Source organism: Andrographis paniculata, unplaced genomic scaffold, assembly GCF_009805555.1.
Source record: "Andrographis paniculata isolate CXL003 unplaced genomic scaffold, ASM980555v1 Contig61END, whole genome shotgun sequence".
Lineage (NCBI taxonomy): Eukaryota > Viridiplantae > Streptophyta > Magnoliopsida > Lamiales > Acanthaceae > Andrographis > Andrographis paniculata.
In genome coordinates, this window is record NW_026137597.1 from 2574516 (window position 1) to 2580913 (window position 6398).

Below are 6398 nucleotides of genomic sequence, written 5' to 3' on the forward strand. Positions count from 1 at the left end.
TGTTTCAAAAGAGCAAAAGTGAGCCGACTCTATATGTGAAGACTCAAGGTAAATCTATTCGCATTGTTGCTCTTTATGTTGATGATTTGCTCTATACGGGAAATAATGAAGAGATGATTCTTGAGTTTAAGAAAGATATGGTGAAGAGATATGAGATGAATGATATGGGTCTGCTACATCATTTTCTTGGGATGGAAATTCATCAAAATGGCAATGGAGTGTTTCTTTGTCAAAAGAAATATGCTGAGAATATTTTGGTTAAGTTTGGAATGGATGATTGCAATCCTACCAAAACTCCTCTTGTAGTTTGTGAAAAATTGTTGAAAAATGATGGCGCAAAGAAAGTGGATGCCTCTCTTTACCGGAGTTTGGTTGGAAACTTGATGCATCTTACAGCTACGAGGCCGGATACTATGTTTGCTGCAAGTTTGTTGTCGAGGTTTATGCACGATCCAAGCCAAAATCACTTAGGGGCAGCAAAACGGTTTTTGAGGTACATTAGAGGTACTACAAATTTTGGAATCATATTTGAGAAAAATACAATTCTTAAGTTGTATTGTTATTGCGATAGCGATTGGGGAGGTTGTGTGGAGGATATGAAGAGCACTTCTGGCTATGCATTTTCTCTCGGTTCAGGCGTGATTTCATGGTCATCAAAGAAGCAAGAATCTGTGGCGCAATTATCAGCTGAAGCAGAGTATGTTTCAGCTGCTATTGCAACATCACAAATCATTTGGCTTCGAAGGATTTCGAAGGATGTCGGTGAGATCCAAAATGAGGCGACTATATTGTTCTGTGACAATAAATCGGCAATTGCTATGGCCAAAAATCCAGTTTATCACAGTCGCACTCGTCACATTGCGATCAAGCATCATTTTATTCGTGATGTTATTGAAGGAGGCGAGATGGAGCTCAGTTATTGTAAGAGTAATGAGCAAGTTGCAGACATCTTTACAAAAGCTCTTCGGAATGAGATATTTCATCAATTAAGAGAGCGCCTTGGAATTGTGAAAGCACATTAAGGGGGAGTACGTTGATTAATGCGCTATGATGATTAACGTGCTTTGTCTAATGTTTGGTTTTCATTATATTTTATAGACTCTTGGTTTCTAAGAGATACAATTAATTATTATGACTTGAAAGGTCTTCCTCTTTGGTTCACCTAGCATTCAATTAACAAGACTAATATATATATAATGTCTAGGAGGTTGGTTAGTTAATATCACATTGATACATTTTGTATTCATAATTCAAATCACTGTTGCAATAGCTCAATAGCTAGAAATAAGTCCTTGCCTTGGTAAACGAATGGTTAATGTCACTAATAAAAATTCATGACTTCGATTCTTATCATACTGTGAGGTTCTGTGTTCGGCGAGGTCGATGCAGCGCAGCCTCTGAGGCAATGTATAGTAATTTTACAAATTGACTAATTGGTTTGAAAGAAAACTTAATCATATATTCCAAAGTCAATTTAAGATCCTTCAAACCTTTATTTGCATTCCATAAATTTTTTTGCTAGTGGAATCAAAAACAATATGTGTTAAAAGTATGTGTATTTTATTTTATTTTATGCCAAGTTTTAGAAAACGAGAAATAGGTTTACAGAATAAGGGGTGAAATCCTAGCCCCAATGCAATTAAACTCCTAGACCCTATTTTAATTCATTTAAAGTTAAAACCTATTATTTTTTTTATATCTTAATTATTCTTGATCAATTATAAATTTTTTTTATATCTTAATTATATTATTTTATCTTCTTCTCCCAAAATATGACAATGCACATGGTTGTTTGTTTGTAGAATCATGGGTCATGTATGAGCACATATCTAAAGTAAACAAAAATAAAACTTAGACCATATGGTTCACTTAAATGCTCGACACAAATGTAAAAGTACATGTCTTAATTAAGATAACAAAAATGCAAGTAGTAACAATGAAACGCTTGTAATTAAATTACATGATATTATATGAGATTAAAAATTATAGTTAGTGATATATATTATCATTTTTGTCATTACAGTAAAAAAATATAAAAATTGAATATCGTGTTAAAATCAGTTACAAATGACTTTGATAAATTACAATATTTCAATGCCAAACAAATTTCACTGCCTCTTCATTTGCACAATTAATTCAGGTAATATGTTGCGCAATCATTTTCCTATCTTGTTATATATATATATATATATATATATTGGTCCTCAATGATTTACTAACCTAAAACCCTGCAGGCGAATCATGTGTGGCATGTGGACGGGAGGCGTCGGACCCTTACGAGACTATTTAGATAATATTTTGAACTACTTTTTAGTGAAAGAAAATAATATATTTTTAGAATTTGTTCTTCTCAAAGATTTTGCCAAACTTTCACTCTTCACCAAATTTTTTCTCCTAAAATATCAAATTAAGTATTTATTTTAAATTTTTTATATTATTTTTAAATTCAATTTTACATTCAAAATTTTTTTTATATCACATCATACAATTATTCAAATTCAAAATTTTTTCAATTAAATCCTAAACCCAAAATCCAAAACCTCAGACAAACACATATTTTGGAAACAGTATTGTAATAAAATATTATATTCACAATATATATTTTTTCCTTTTATTATTCAAATAAAAAGTATTTCATATTAAATAAAAGTTTGTATGTTTTTCTATTTTAAATACATATCAATATCAAAATATTGTATTAATATACTATTTAAAAAAAAAGTAAAATAAAAAATTCAATTTTCAAATCAAAACCAAATAAATCATAAGATTTTCCTCTTTTATCATTTCAATTACGTGCATATATATTTATATTTTAAAATCTCATAAATAACATATATACATATAAATGATATAATTAATATTTATTTAATGTATTTATATATCTATTTTAATTATGCTAAAAATAACAATTTAAAATATTTTTTGTATAAAGGGTTCGCTTGTTTTGATTTTAAAGTGAGTTTTTGTTTGAATTTTTGTTTAAATAATATTTAATATGTATAATAAATTTATTAGATAAAATAATATATTTTAATTGGAATCGAGCAAATTGTGGTGTAATTTTTTATTTAAATTAAAAAGCAAAGCACAATTAAATATAATAATTATAAAATAATTAAAGTACTATATATAATAAATATTAATAAAATAAAATGTATAAAATACAATTAATAAAGTAATTAAAAGTAGCTAAAGAGAAGAGACGGACGATATGACATCAAGGCAGCGTATTCGAGAGCAACAAAAGGAGAGTGAGAGGTAGGCTTAAGTGGGATTGATATGTGCCATTCATTCATGTGTATTGATATAATATAATTAATTTAATATGAACTTAAGCAAACTGACCTTGAAAAACAACATCCAACCATATCGATCTGACCGGCTCAAAGAAAATCAGCAAAATCATGTCTCCGAATATGCAAACGCCGCAGCGGTGGCTTGCCCAAGTAGTGTCTTTAAACCCTCTCTAGCAGGGAACATATACATATTTCTCCATTCATCTAAGTGGAGATCTATGGTCTGAAGGAAAAGTAAGAGGACATCTGGCATGCCCCTGTGAAGTGAAGCGGGTAGAGAGTGGAAACCAAATATATACATAAAGTACGAACAAAACTGGTTTTGAGAAAACGACAAGCCCAACATTCCCCAGACACTTCCCCGGTGGCAACCGGTGACATTCAATACTTTAGTCTTTGTGTTCAAACTTTCCCCAGTGGACCCAGAATGTATGCTCCATGAATATTGGCTGTAATTAGTTTTGAGCTAAGAATCGCTAATCCTTTCAATTTCAGCAAACAACTCTACATTTTATCTATTTTGTTCAATGTATACCATGTAATTTCTACAATACCCATTTGCCAAATTGCAACCCATTGGTTGATGAATGTGGCTATGAGTATATATAAAGAATCAACTTTTTTTCTACTTTCTTATGTAATTATTATGTAAGTCATGCTTACATGCATATTTATATTTTATGCAATTATGGGTCATGGGTGAATTTTAAGAATGCTTTTTTGTGTGTGGATATATACAGGAAGGAAGCCTTTAATTTGGGTAAATGTGTTTTATATGTTTGAGTGGTGGTTTGATCAACCTATAGTAGTCATATGGTTGTGCTAAAATTACTTAATCTCTTAATTAAAAGCTTTTTCCATTTTGTGTGAATTTTTTATTGTTTCCTTCAATAGCATGCGTGAATGACTCGGCATACAATACAACGTTCTAGCTGACGTCAATATTGAGCTGTAACCCTTTTCCCTTGTTGTTGTGTGACAATAAAAATATTCAGAAATTTGTAAAGCTCTCATTCATAAGCCTTTGTCTCTGCCTCTGTTTGTTTGCAGTAGTAGTCTTTCCTTAAAACCTACTGAAATATATGTGTGTTATCTCTAGTAGCTGCACAGAAATTTTTATCCCAACATGAAATTTTGGCGGATGTAGTAGGGAAAGGAAGGCTGATACATATTATAAGAGATCATCTTCATCTCGTTGGAGATTGGCCCACCATGGTTTTCTGCCCACTTGATTCTTGTATATGGTTGTATTGTATTTTCCTTTCTTTTCAAGGTTTTGGGATTCCCATTCATTCTTGGGCTACAAAAGGGCTGTACTGGATGGTCGGTTGGTGCTTGATTCAGACGAGAGCCTTGACCTAGTCTAGCAATATGTACGGATCTTTTCTATAAAACCGATGAATCAATTTCATTTAATATGTTTCATCCAAAATTAATTTTCATTTGACTTTATATTAGTTATCACTGTAGAATAATTTGACAGCTCTGTATTCTTGTGCAGGGATACAAATTTAATCCTCAGGTTAGGCTTCTACCATCATCATTGGAGATTGGAGATTGAAAGAACCACTACTCGAGGTGAGTCTAGGACGTCCTTTTTTTTTCATTTGTAGAAAGAAATCTGTTTCATCTATTTAGGATCATTCCGTTGGGTACACTAGCCTAAGTTTCTCATGTTTGTTCAATCCGGTTTCACTTTCTGGACTAGACGATTAGAATGTTGGTCTTTTCCGATGTCAGGCTTCATCGCTAGTTTTGTGTAGCGTTTACCGGTATATTTACATGTAACGTAAAAATGGAGTAAATGATTCAACAAATTAAGGTATTAAGTTGTAACAAGCCATCCTTAGAAATCTTGTAAATAAATATGAAAGCCTGCTGCAAGATGCTTTGGAGTTCTGTTCTCTTATGATACTATATATTCTATATATGAAACAATATTAAGTGGCATCAGATGTGAAACCTTTTGAACAATTGTATGCTATGATTATCATTTCCAATTTATGATTCAATAGTAAAACTTCAACTTCCCATGGAAAAATGTAATGTATTTCTAGCATGTTAGGGTAAAAAAAAAAAAAAAAAAATCGGCTAAAGCTTTCGAAGTGATCTTGCAATGCATGTAATGGCATAATTATCGGAGTTCTTACTGCTCCTCCTTTTGTCGTCTTTAGAAATTGGTTTCTTCTTTCAATTAGTAAATGGGCACATTTCAAGCTTTCCACATTCTTATGCTTGGATGAATGCGAGGCATTCTTGGGCCATTCTTCCCACCCGAGATACTCACAATTCCCTTAAATGATTAGAGTAAATGTTGCTGGGGTTCTTTATAGCTTCAGATAATACAGAAGGAACAAAGCTCATGACCATCTTCAATGATCGGTATCAACTCAATCAAACTATACTCATGTGGCACCAACTATATATACATTGCCTCCATAAAAGCACAAAAAAACAACTAAAATTTATAAAAGTGGGTGATGTACTACTAAGTTCGGAGACCTGGGGGAGAGGTGAGGAATGGGGAACGAAGGTGGCTCAATGCGATAGTGAAAGGTAGAATGTGTGAAAAAAGTAGACAATTTTGTGGTTGACAACAATGGAGATGGTTTGGAAACAAAATAAGCTGGAGGAAAGTAGTACTTGTTGTTTTTGGTTGGAATAGTTGAACTTGTGGTTGGGTTGGAATTTTGGTTGGATTTTTTTTTTTTTGTTTTTTGAATTAGCAATACTGGGATTCTATTTGATTTGAATCCCATTTGGCTTAATATGTTCAAATTTCTTGAACACAATTTTCAAGCTGAGGAACTGTTGCATTTAGAGGCAAGCTCTGGATGTATATTGACCCCTCAACCGTAAGCATAATGCACCTAAGAGAAAATAAGATTCATGTAACTATTCAAGAAGATTTTTAGATACTTTATATGTTGGAGATATTCAACTAGTGTTTTTCTTGTTTCATTGTTTTTTCCCTCATTTAAATGATATAAACACCAGAAGTCTATAACTTCATACTGATTTCTAGGTCACTAATTGGTTCACTGATGTGTTAGAAACAAAAGCCTTCTTGGTACAACAACATCACTTCTTGGGGTCATT